This window comes from Dasypus novemcinctus, chromosome 7, assembly GCF_030445035.2.
Source record: "Dasypus novemcinctus isolate mDasNov1 chromosome 7, mDasNov1.1.hap2, whole genome shotgun sequence".
Lineage (NCBI taxonomy): Eukaryota > Metazoa > Chordata > Mammalia > Cingulata > Dasypodidae > Dasypus > Dasypus novemcinctus.
This window is the reverse complement of record NC_080679.1, coordinates 65876161-65889569: the sequence shown is the minus strand read 5'-3', so window position 1 is coordinate 65889569 and position 13409 is coordinate 65876161. Positions and strand designations below refer to the sequence as shown.

General features: G+C 40.8%; 1 non-coding gene across 1 annotated transcript; it reads left to right on the top strand.

The window, feature by feature from the left end:
- Positions 1-13243: 13243 nt before the first annotated feature.
- Positions 13244-13409, top strand: LOC111760082 (U1 spliceosomal RNA). The gene has a single exon (XR_002793879.1). It is a non-coding gene; the product is annotated as a U1 spliceosomal RNA (small nuclear RNA).

Here is a 13409-nt window from a genome sequence, read left to right as displayed (position 1 = left end):
ATATACAAACTCTTTGAGGACAGAAATCTTGTCTCATATTTTCTATTACTACCTTAGGCTTTGCATCCACAGATAGACAATAACTATTTGGTGAGTGAATTCTACCTGATGATTCTTCCAGTTGTAATATGGAGATAAATCTTTTGCATGTCATCATGGATTCAGCAGTGGTATCAGATATAAGATGACTAGGCAGGTGATTCAAGGAGACATTGCTTCCATTTCCAAAGTGTTTTGAAAGACAAAATTTTATTAACTCCCTAAAAATTCATTATTTGTGTCTCACTGTCCTCCAAATTTCTGTGCATTAAAAAAACAATTAGGGGCCACTATCATTCACAAAATATATATTCCTCAATATCCAAGCCCTAGTTTCATCATCGGCAGGATGGATGCCAGCTCTCTTTAAGAGTGTTTTGAAAAACAGTCTGTGGTGGAATTATAGATATAAAATTGTATCTCTTAGCTCAAAGATAACTGTTGAAAGAAAAGCAGCTGCTTTGTCTAGAATGTCAGTTTCATTATTTTTACAGGATACTTTTGAGAAACACTAATTTGTGAAAGAAAAGCTTCCCAGAAGGCAAATTTCAGTTTAAATTTTCCTGCTCAAAGTGTTCTGAGGATCATAATTAATTGAAAGATGATGAAGGGCTGAACACAGCTTTGTTTAACTTCTTCACAGAGCAAGTGAAGTGATTCTGAATTAAATTTTCAAAATTGAAAGAGAATGTGCTAGGCTCTAGACTTCTAAACAGAGTGATTGAGTCATTGTGAAATTCTGATGGGCACCACAACTGCACTTCAGTGTAGTTTCAACTGGTTCGAGACTATTAGAATAAGCAGAATCCCTTCCCACACTGATAAACACCTACTTGTATATGACATTTCGTGTTTTTGAGGCAGACTTAAATAGCATGTTAGTTTATTATTGTCTGGGAAGTGATGCCAATGAAAAACTGCCAATTTGGCCCTTTTAAAGAAATCAAAACCTAACCTTGTCTCAAAGTTAGCTAAATAACTAAACCATTTGTGGGCAAACCTTAAGGCATGAAGCTGTCATTTGCATTGTGGAGTAGTTTCAAGAATAATGCAAATGTAATTAAAATCAAGGATGAACTATGAAAGAACAGGACATAGATTCCTTTATACTAAAAGGATAACTTATTTGGGGGAGGGAGCTGTTTCTTTTGGAGGGAGTGATGGACCAGAGGATTTCCCCTTCTCTTGTTATTTTTAACCCTTGCCTCTAACCCTATTACTGCTAGTAAAATAAAATGTAGAGCTTCCTTCGGGGATATTAAGCTTTGGGGAGAAATTCAGATTGAATGATTTTATACAGTTTAAAATGTAGGTAAAGAGACAGTTGGTAGCAGTGAAAATGCCCATAGAAAACAAGTGGAGGAGACCAACTGGAGTCTGAGAAATATCCCTGGGTGTAAGCCTTGCTAAAGCCATGCAGCCCTTTCATTGGCAGGAGGTGAGGAGGTGTACTCTACTAACCCCCAAACGGGTAAAAGGTACTGGGTGGTCTGTGGGGAGGTGCCTTAGTCTCACTCTCAGAGCTTCTGTGTGAGAGGATTTTATAACTCTGAAGGAAATTATCACCAATAAATGCCCTGTACCTGACTAAAAGTAGGTGCTGGGGAATTGTTAGTTCAATGAATGAGTGAGTGAATGAATGAAAGAAGATATTTTTCCATGGGAGTTAAGTTCTCTTTTATTGGGATAATTTTATGTAACTAATCAAAATGTAGAATGTAATTTATATTTATTTATTGACTTTCTCCATTCTATATCATATAGCTGGGAATTCACACAATGTGGATAACATTGTAAATGAAAATCATTTTGAGTTTCGAACAACTTATAAACAGGATTTCACCAATATTAACAATAGCAATAACCATCATTTGAAGGCTTACTAAGTCTCTTATACTCTGTTACACCCTGTACATATATCTTCTCATTTTGTGCTCACAAAGAACTAATGAAGTTAGCATTAGCACCCACATTTTATATAGAACATAAGGTCGTATGCTCTAAATTTCACAGCTAGTAAGGGACAGAGTCAGGATTCCCACTCATGGCAGTCTGATTCCAAGGCTCACATTCTTAACCCTTAAACTGATTACTAGACACAGTCAGCAAATGTTTTAAACTTTGTCAAAACATAGACCATTTCAGAATATGAAGAAAGCAATAAGGAAGCAGATGTGGCTCAAGGGATTGAGCTCCCATCTACCATATGGGAGGTCCGGGATTTGATTATAAGGCCTCCTGGTGAAGGTGAGCTGGCCTGCACGGTGAGTTGGCCCCCACAAAGTGAGCTAGCTCACACAGAGTGCTGGCCCACGTGGAATGCTGGCTTGTGCAAGCCCATGCAGAGTGCTGACCCACATGGAAAGCTGGCACAGCAAGATGACATAACAAAAAGAGACACAGAGGAGAGACAATAAAAGATGCAGCAGACCAGGGAACTGAGGTGGCTCAAGTCATTGAGCACCTCTCTCCCACTCCAGGAGGTGCCAGGGTGGGTTCCTGGTGCCACCTAAAGAAAAGACAAGCAGACACAGAAGAACACACAGTGAATGGACACGAGAGGAGAGAGTGATCACAAACAACTGGGGGGAAGGGAATAAAACAAACAAACAAACAAATAAATAAAAAGAAAGCAATGAGTGTACCTTCCTGAGAATAAAGTATACACAGGTATATTTGCATATAATTTCCAGAGTATATGGAGACACACGCTGCCAAATCTCCCTTACCCCCATTATGAATCTAGTATTAACTCATGGAAATGTCCAAGTTAAGGAGCCAGAAAAATCTACAAAACTATGTAGATAAATGGAAGGAATTGTGAAAATTGCAACAAAAAAAATTTCTAAAGGAATTATATGGAAATAAATATTAAGAGAAAACAGTGGAATCACTGAATATGTGCAAGTGTAAAAGGTTCTACAGACAAGAAGCAAAACGTCTATTGTACCAAATTTTAATATTAGCTGTGAATCTTCTGCCCCCCAAAGTTCAAGTTTCAATGACCTGTAGAGGTCCCAGACCTCCCGCATGCTAATTTCCGAGAGGGCTATAGATCCTTAGATCCTGTGGATGTGGTTCCTATATCTACATATACATACATATCTCCTGTATGTAAACCTCAATGCAAAACTCACTCCCTGCAGTGTTTTTTTTTAATTAATTTATTGAAGTATATCACTCATACATAAACATACATAAACAATAAGTGTATAATAATAGCTGTGAACTTACAAAACAAACATACATAATATCATACAGGACTCTCATAACTCACCTACCACCAATAACTTGCATTGTTGTTAAACCTTTTAACTAATGATTAAAGAGCATTGTCAAAGGAGGCGAAAACTTGGTCCAATGGATGGGGCGTCCATCTACCACATGGGAGGTTCGTGGTTCAAACCCCAGGCCTTCTTGACCTGTGTGGAGCTGGCCCACACACAGTGCTGATGCACAAGGAGTGCCCTGCCACGCAGGGGTGTCCCCCGCATAGGAGAGCCCCACGCACAAGAAGTGCACCCCGTAAGGAGAGCCTCCCAGTGCAAAAGAAAGCACATGGAGAGCTGACACAACAAGATGATGCAACAAAAAGAAACACAGATTCCTGGTGCTGCTGTTAGGAATGGAAGTGGTCACAGAAGAACACACAGAGAATGGACACAGAGAGCAGACAACTGGGGGGGCGAAGGGGGAGAAAGAGAGAGAGAGAGAGAAAGAAAAAGAGAGGAAGGAAGGAAGGAGAGAGCATTGTCAGAATATTACTACTAACCAAAGTATTTTTCCCCTAACAAACCCTATTATTATTATCTTTATATCATTTATATATGAACACACATTAACAATTAAGTGTACAGTAAAACTTGTGAACTTACAGAGCAAACATGAATAACATCATACAGGGGTCCGTACATCAACCCTCCACCAACACCTTGCATTATCATGAGACATTTGTTACAAGTTATGAAAGAATATTGTCAAATCTTACTATTAATCATTGTCCTCATCTTACATTTGGTGTGTTTTTCCCCCAACCCACCCTATTATTATTATTTAAATATGTTTTTTATGACAGAAGTTGTAAACCTATAAAACAATCATGCACATGTGCAGAATTCCCAAACAACGCCCCTCCATCAACACACCACACTATGGTGGAACATTTGTTACAGATAAGATAATATCATCTGATTGTTACCATGTTCATAGTGTACATTTGGCTCACATTTTCCATACTGCCTCATTATCAACCCAGTACATCTTTGGCATAGATGCAAAAATATTATATTATCACTACTAATCATAGTCCATAGGTCATTTGAGCTGTATTTTTCCCATGCTTCTCCACATATCCAACACCCTGCGTAGTGGTGTACTTTTCTCTAGATCACAAAGGACACTCTTGCATCTGTGCCATCAACCACAATTCTCATCCACCTCTTGGTTTACAGTTCTATTCAGTTCCTAGGTTATACTCTAGCATTCTGTCAATTAGCATTTACATACCTAGACTACCATTTTCAGTCACATTCCCATTTATAAATTACCTGTTACTCACTATATGTTACCATCCATTCTATACATTTCCACACTTTTATAGTGAAGCTAATTAAAACTTCCACATACATTAAACATCAGTAGTCCATCTCAGTCCTCCTCTTACCTCCTTTAAGAATCCACCACCAACCACCAGGGCTTGAAAAAATTTCCCAGAATTTCTTCTAGAAGTTTTATAATTCTTGCTTTTACTTTTAGGTTTTTGATTCATTTTGAGTTAATTTTTGGATAAGGTGTGAGATAGTGGTCCTCTTTCCTTCTTTCAACTATGTATATCCAATTATTTCAGCACCAGTTTTTGAATGGGTTGTTCTGCCCGAGATGTGTGGGTTTGACAGACCAGTCAAAAATCACTTGACCGTACATGTGGGAGTTTGTTTCTGAACCATAAATTTGGTTCCATTGTTCTATGTGTCTGTTTTTAGGCCAGTACCATGCTGTTTTATCACTATAGCTAGGTAATATGATTTAATCTGGAGATGAGGGTTTGCCTTTCCTTTTTATGATGTTTCTGGCTATTCAAGACTCCTTGCCCTCCCAAATAAATTTGATGATAGTATTTTCAAAAATTTTTTTTTAATGCTGGTGGAATTTTTATTGGGATTACATTGAATCTGTGTATCAATTTTAGTGGAATTGACATCTTAATGATATTTAGTCTTCCAATCCATGAATGTGGAATGTTCTTCCAGTTATTTAGGACTTTTTAAGTTTCTCTTAAAATTGAGTTGCAGTTGTCTGAATACAAGTGCTTTACATCGTTGGTTAAGTTTATTCCAGACTATTTGAGTTTTATCTGTCATATTTTATTTTCACCACTCTTTTGACACTTTTAGTTACTTTTATTGATATAATCTTCATTTCTAGACTGTCTTCCAGGACACTCTCTTCTGTCTTTTCTTTTCAGGCTCTAGAACACCCTTTAGTATTTCCTAAAATTCTGGTCTCTTTCTTAGAAATTCTCTCAGTTTCTGTTTATCTGTAATATTCTAATCTCACCCTCATTTTTGAAAGACTGTCTTGCTAGATATAAGATTCTTGGCTGTAAGTTTTTCTCTTCTTGCCTCCATGGTTTCTGGTGAGAAATCAGCACTTAATTTTATTGGGTATCCCTTGTATGTTATGCATTGCTTTTCTCTTGCTGCTCTCAGAATTCTCTCTTGGCATTTGACATTCTGATGAGTATGTGTCTCAGAGTTGGTTTATTTGGATTTATTTGTATGGGAGTACATTGTGCTTCTTGGACTTACGTATCTATGTCCTTCAGTAGGTTGGGAAATTTTCTATCATCATTTCTTCAAATATTCCTTCTGCCCCTTTTCCCTTCTCTTCTCCTTCTGGGACACCCATGGCACATGTATTTGCATGCCTTGTGCTGTCATTTAGTTCCTGGAGACCTTGTTCAATTTTTTCCATTCTTTTCTTCATCTGTTCTTTTGTATGTTCACTTTCAGAGGCCATTTCTTCAAGCTCACCAATCCTTTCCTCTGCCTCCTCAAATCTGCTATTATATGATTCCAATGTTGTTTTAATTTCATTTATTGTGCCTTTCATTCCCATAAGATCTATTTTTCTATGTAGGCTTTCAAATTCTTCTTTGTGCTCATCCAATGTCTTCTTAATATCCTTAATCTCGTTAGTCATCTCATTGAATTTATTAAGGAGATTGGTTTGAACATCTATGATTAGTTGTCTCAACTCCTTTATGTCATCTGGAGGCTTATCTTGTTCCTTTAACTGGGCCATATCTTGCTGTTCCTTGGGGTGGATTGTAACTTTTTGTTGGTGTCTTCGCATCTGGTTTACTAGAATATTTTTTCAGGTGCAGTTTTTCTCTTTAGTTTAGGGCTTCCTGCCCTCTGCCCCTTACTGGTTGTACAGTCAGAAACAATCATGTAGTTGGTGCTGTAAGCTGTGGATGTTCAAGCTGCCCTCATTGCGCCAGAGACCAATGAAGCTTCTCCCAACTTTCTCCTTTGCCAGGTATAGGGATGGAGTCACAGCTGTGTGGAATAATCCAAGTTGTGCAGGCCTAGACTGTAGTTTCCCAGTGAGACTGATGACACTTTTTGTCCCTTTCTCCCGTGCCTGGGGTGGGGATGGAGTTGCAGGTGTGGGCTGCAATGTATGTAGTGCAGGTCCAAGACAACCGCAGTTGTCTCGGTAGACTTCCGATTTTCAGTCTGTGCCAGCCAAAGTTACCTTCAGTTACCTGGATAGGCTAGTGCAGGGCCAGCCTCCTCCCTGCCAGAGGTGGTGCTGAAGCCTAGGCTAGGGCTGCAGGCCGATCTGGGTGAAAGAAACAAGTTCCTACTCTCACTGTGATTTTTGGTAGCCTGGCTTCCCCTCAGGCTGGGGGCAGAATCAAAATGGCAGCCACTGGCCTCTTTCCACCTTGGGCAGATTCACACGCCAGCTGTTTCCAGGGTTATATCTTAGCCAGCCAAGTCTACCAATCAGTAGCTGAAATTGGCAGCCAACAGTCTCCTCCTCCGCTGTTTTTGGGAAAAGGAGCTTCCAATGCCAGCCACAGAATAGCTCCTTGTGCGGCTTGTCCTGCCAGAGTAGGATAATCACCCTCTGTGGTTTGGCCGGTAATTTCAGAAAGGCTAGTGTAGGTCCCCGCAGCTTCCTTGGTGTTGCAGGTGGCACTGGGGCCTAGGCTAGAACTGCAATCTGACCTGGATGGAAAGAAGCTGGTCCCTACCAGTACTGTGATTTTCAGTCCTCTCTGCTTCTCCTAATGCCAGGGCAGAGTTAAGATGGCAGCTCCCAGTCTCTTTCTGACTTGGACAGGCCCAAACTTTAGCTATTCTCAGGATTATACTGTAGCCCACTAAATTTACTCAACAGTAGCTGAAATTGGTGCCCAATCATCTCTTCCTTCCCCATTTTTGGGAAGTGGAGCTTTCAATTCCAGCCACAGAACAGCTCCTGAGGTGGCTTATACTTTCAGGGAAGAATGGGCACCAGCATCAATGGCATGGAATGCTCTACTTATGAGTCTTCTCTGCGTATCGGCCATCTCCTCCTTCCATTCCTTCAAGAATGTGGTTAGGATGCTCTTCTGGTCTCCTGGAGCTGCCAAACAGGTGCTTCAGCTAGCTCCAGATAGTTCTAGGTATTTATTAACTGCCCTGTAGCAGGAACTAACTCTAGGAGAGCCTTACGTCCCCGCCATCTTTCTGGTTCTCCCCTGCAGTGGTTTTAAGGGGAAATCTATTTCTCCTACCTTTCCCAGGTTTCCTTGTCTCTTTTTCATTCCCTTTTGTGCTTTTTGTTCCCTTCTGATGAGACTGACCTGTGAGTTCCAAACTCTTCTCCTTTTATTATGCAGAGCAGAACACCCTCCAACACTCAGGATTATATATGCAACCCATCAAGGAGTTTATCAGAATAAAGAAGGCCCTGGGATCTGCCCTTTACAAAATTATTTTTATTTTATTTACTTTTTTTTAGAGAAGCTTTAGATTATATACATGTTACATAAAAAATATAAGGGATACCCAAATGCCCTACTTTCTCCCCTTCCCACAATTTCCCACATTAACAACATTCTTCATTCGTTTGGTACATTTGTTACAATTGGTGAACACATATTGAAGCTTTGCTACTAGCCATGGACTACAGTTTACATTATAGCTTGCACTCTGTCCTGCACAATTTTGTAGGTTATGACAAAATATCCAATGGCCTGTATTCATCACTGAAATGTCATGCAGGACAAATACAATGTCCCAAAAATGCCCCCATATTACACCTAGTCCGCCCTCTTCCATCCCTGAGAACCTCTGGCGGCTACTACCTTTATATCAATGATAAAAGTTCTTCCATTGCTAGAATTACAATAAGTGTATAGTAGAATAATAATGTCTCTTTTAGTCCATTGTTCATTTCCCAATCTTGAGAATTTGGGGATGGTGATGCCCACTCTGCTTCTAATTGAGAGGGGCTTAGATCTCATGTGGGATCTGTTCTTTTAAATTTTTAGGTTTATAAATATGCCTTATAGTCATGCAGGAGGTTTACTGGAAATGCTCTTGGAAGCAACACCCGTGAAGGAGGAATGACAACAGGACTAGGCAGAGGGAGCATTCCCCTATGATACAATTAGCCTCAGCCTGTCCCAGAGATCTCTCAAGGCTGAGATGGCCCTGCAAAGACATCCCCCAGGAAGGAAAAGGGATAAGGTCTTTGTACCTCACATAAATCAAATATTGAATGAGGGCTGCCCCTCAGGAATTGGGGCATAGCCTTGGGCAAAGCAGCTTTCCTCACCTGAGGGCAATTCCCAGAGATGGACACAGCTGTGAGTCATTAGCAGCCAACGCTTTGGCCATCTGGGCAAATGTGTGCCTTGATCCTAGGAGGAGATCTGAAAGGTCTCCAAATGCATCCACTACAATCAATCCCTCTGCCATGCAGTTCCCCTTGGTTTGTATCATATGTTATACCCGCAAGGCAACAACAACTCCTCGAAGACTCTTGTTGGTTCTTTTTCCTGGGGAAGTTTTAAGAATTAGATTAATGGGACAAGCTACAGGATCAGCCCCCACCACTGCCGTTGTTCTCTAGGCTGCAATTCACATTTATAGTCTCCCCACCTAACAGCCATTCTAGATTCCCCTCAGCCTTGACTACTGTACCAGCCCCTCTTGGTCACTTACCTGGTGGGATAACCCAGAACCTTATCCTTCAGGGGTCTGAGCCATTGGTTGTTACACCCTTTTCAGAGTGTGGCTTCTGTACTTGTCCCTTTGCCATCAAAATTAGGCAAAGTAGTATCAAGAGCTATCGTCTGACACTCTGAGCAGATCACCTGGGTGGCTCTACTGTGCAATAGTGCCCTCTCTCCTCTTGATGATCAGAGTCAATTACCCCTGCAAGGGTTGTGCATTCTTTTCTACTTTCAGAGATTCCTGTAATAAGGAGCCTGACATAATCCAGTGACAGCCATAGCTAAAGTTTAATGGGAATCTTTGGAAGCAACTTCCTTCTAGGAACAAGGACCATTAGACATACAGAACCTACAGTTGAGGAAATGGGAAGAACAAATTTCCCGAAAGGGTTATGGGTAGTGATAACTAGAGGAGTCTCTCCTCCTTACAATCTTTCTTTCCCAGATCCATGTATTCTCTCTGTTGGAAAACACCACATCTTGTCATGTAGCATGTGCTCCGCATCCTGGAGGGTGACACTGTATCCTCCCAGGGTATGTTTCCAAATTGCCACCTTAAATGTACCTTCAAAAAGCCATACTCAGTGAACATTATGCTCATGTGCCTACCCCCACACCTCATTTGCTGTAGAGTGCATCCCTTGATTTGGTGTAATATATGTAGAATCACATGTTGGTGGATCAAACCTTTTGTTTGCCTTTAGATAATGATGTTTCTTTGGGCCTAATGAGTAGGAAAGACAACCACATAGCTGAAATGTGTGTAAATTCCATCCAAAATAAACTGCTGCCTTCCAGGACAGAATGAACAGCAGGTAATCAACTTGGGCTGGTTGATCTCCTCAAGAAGGGGTCAGTGTTAGTCTCAGTTGCCGGAAGGTTAGATAATTGACAACAGCAGTAGTGAAGTCTCTACCTTGATGAGTGGGAGTAAACAGTTTTGGGTCCATGCATGGCCTCCGTTCCTGCTTCTATAGCTTCTCCCATAACACTGGAGTGGCTTTTGACAAAGGCTGGCTATTATTAACTGGCTGGTTATTCTGTCTGCTTGGTTATTTAGTGTGCATCAATGGTGGATTTTCTCTGGTGGACTTTGTGATGTGAATCAAAGATCTTTACATTTCACGCCCATTCTTGTAAATCTTTTCCCCAGACCTCCATACCTCATTCTTCTAACCTTTCTCCTTTCAGGACCCTGACCAATAAGCCAAACCATTTGCCACTGCACTGAGTCTACATATATTCTTATTCAGCCTGTTTCTCTTTCCACACAAAATGGATGATCACATACAACCCCCAAAGTTCTGCCAATGGGGAGGATTGTCCTTAACTGCTGTCTTTCAGGGCCACACCGGTGAGGGACTACAATGTAACATCAGTCCAATTTATGTTCATTTGTCTATTGTGTAACAAACTATCCCAAAACTTGGTAGCTTACAACATCAGCTTATTGTTTCTTGGAAAATGATGACAAACATGACCATGGATGGAGGCAAATGAAGTGAAATGATGGTGACAGTCACAAAAATGAGAATATCTAGTGTAGTGACTGTGTCATCAACAATGGTTAGATCTGGGATAAAGAATAGGACTAGAGCTAGACAACAAAATTTTAGATAAATACAGGAGAGAAACTAGAAAAAAAATCGTCATGTTTTTTACTAAGTGAAATCCAAATTTCTTACCTTCATTCTCATTCTGGCATCCATTTGCTCTTCCTGCTCCTGCTACCCCTCAGTATCCTAAGGAAATGATCTTCCCTGCCCACCTTTATGTTATTCCCTCAACCAGGAATTTTCTTCCCACCCCATCACATCCCAACCCTTCATGAAATACTTGTTCTTTATGATACAACTCAAATTCTTTTTTGGAAGTAAGCAGAGACTCAAATAAACAAAGAAATTGATTCTCCACAAGGAAACTCCTGTCAAACACTTCTCTCTCTCTTACTGAATATACTGAAATCCTTAAGGGCATGGGCCACATCTTACTGATATTTATTAACACTGCACAAAGCCCACAGTAGGCACTTAATGTTAGCTACTTACACTTATGACACATAGCATTCCATCATCTTTTCGAGTCATGTGTCTTTCCTGTACCTTAAAATCTCCTTGAAGGCAGAGACCAGGTTATCATTTTGATTTTCGTAGTGAAGTTGTCTTAGCACCAAGTTAGTAGCAAAATAGTTGAGCTAATTTGTTTAGGGAATTGTTGCTAATCCTGGACACATGAGAAGGAAGTTTGAACTGTCACGTAATTCCAAGAGCAGCCTCAGTCAAGTCTGTGGGGTCTCTGAAGGTGGCATGACCCTTGAAAGATGTCCTGAACAATGGCAAGACAGAGGGTTGGTGAGCAAATCTTTGTACCCTGCATTCCCCATTTATTGGCTGTTCACTTCCTCCCAGTAAGAGAGCATGACCTTGGAGGAGGCAGCTTCCTTCAGCTGAGCATAATTCCTGAAGAAGGGCACTGCTCTGGTTCATCAACATCTAGAATTCCAGGCAACTGGGAGACTGAGTGCCTTAATCTAAAGAGGGATCTAGGTGTACATAACAGCATCAAACACAGTCTTCCTGATGAGAAGAAAAAAAATGGCAGCCCCTTGCTCATGTTCCATAAAAATTCTCTTCCCAAGGAGAAGGTAAAAAGACAAAACCTAATACCTATGGCACCCAAGGTTTAACCTCCTCAAAACCCATTTTTCTTGCTGAGGATTCCAAGTAGCACTTGAGGTATTTATTTTGGGTTCTGCTCTGTCACAAAAATACTGGGAATTTTTCTCAGTACTAGTCACCCATGTCAATACTGACTGACCCTGTCCCAGTCTAATCAGGTAAGTTCTCCTTGTATCAGCAGACATCTCTTGTGGCTCTGGGTTGCCAGTTGTCCCCAGCTTAAAGATTACAGCACTAGAAATTATGGGGCCTGAAAAAGTAAAATTCTCACCAGTGTCCTCTGTCCTATCTTTTCCACTCTCAGTGGCAAGACCGACTTCTGGCTTAATGGTTCCTACTTACAGTGAAGGAGCATTAGCATCTCTTCTTTACAGAACCTATCTGTGCTATTTCCATCTTTAACAAGAAGAGGGAGCCAGGATAGCTGTTGGGTAATTTTGCTTGTTCTGACCTAAATTTCTGGATGGCTAAGGAAAGTCTCTTAATGCAAGAGGAGTTTACTTAAAAAACAAACAAACAACAACAATAACAAAATCCTATCATTTTATACACAAGTTTAAAAAGGGGAGCACCTCTATTTCACAGGGTCCCTGGTGACCCTAAGCATTCTCCTGAATATACCACATGCAAACTGACAACTCCCAGGTTAAAGGTGGTTTGTGCTCGGATGGTCCCAGCTGTTCTCGTTGCAATTGGATGTCATACACTAGAGCAAATTAATGGACACAGTCTCCCCAGGGTTCTCCACTTATTCTAGGTATCAGACCAGACCTGGAGATTAGGTACCATTCCCTGGAATATTATTTGCTAGAAATTTGTTTTACTGGGCTGTTAAGCCAGCACAGTCTTCAACTCCCCATTTCTCAAGTGAAGCCTCCAATTCTACTCTGCCATTTGGTTCTGTTCTCTAAAGAGATCTCTACTCCCCTTGAATAGAGTTTTGCAAGCAAGGGGAATTCAGGTCTTCCATGATTTGTAAAGCTTCTCTAATAATGTCTTACTAGAAGTTGCTCTTGTAATAACATGCTTTAACTGAACCCGATTTTCCATATTGTTCAATAGCACCTTATCATAAGTCTCATTGCAAAAGATTCTCTAGGTACTAACACATTTCCAGAGAGCTTTCCTCCTTCCTATTGGAGAATGGTGGCAAGATGGATGTATGAGTCCCAGCAATTCTCCACATTGTCAAGTATGTTTTTCAGGGCTGTCAATACTTCAGAGGTGAAGCTCTGTCAGGACTGAAAAAAACATAAACTTTCTATTAATCTCTTCACCTCTCTGCCACTACATACTTACCTGGCAGAGGAGACACTATGATCACAAAGGTGGTTTTCCTAGGGCAAGGATGATCCGTTGCACTGGCGATCTGCTGAACCCAGTGATTTCCCCACATGGGTGAAACCCTATTGCATAATTGGTGTGTTGGTGTGGGGGTGCATTCGGGTTTGTCCCCA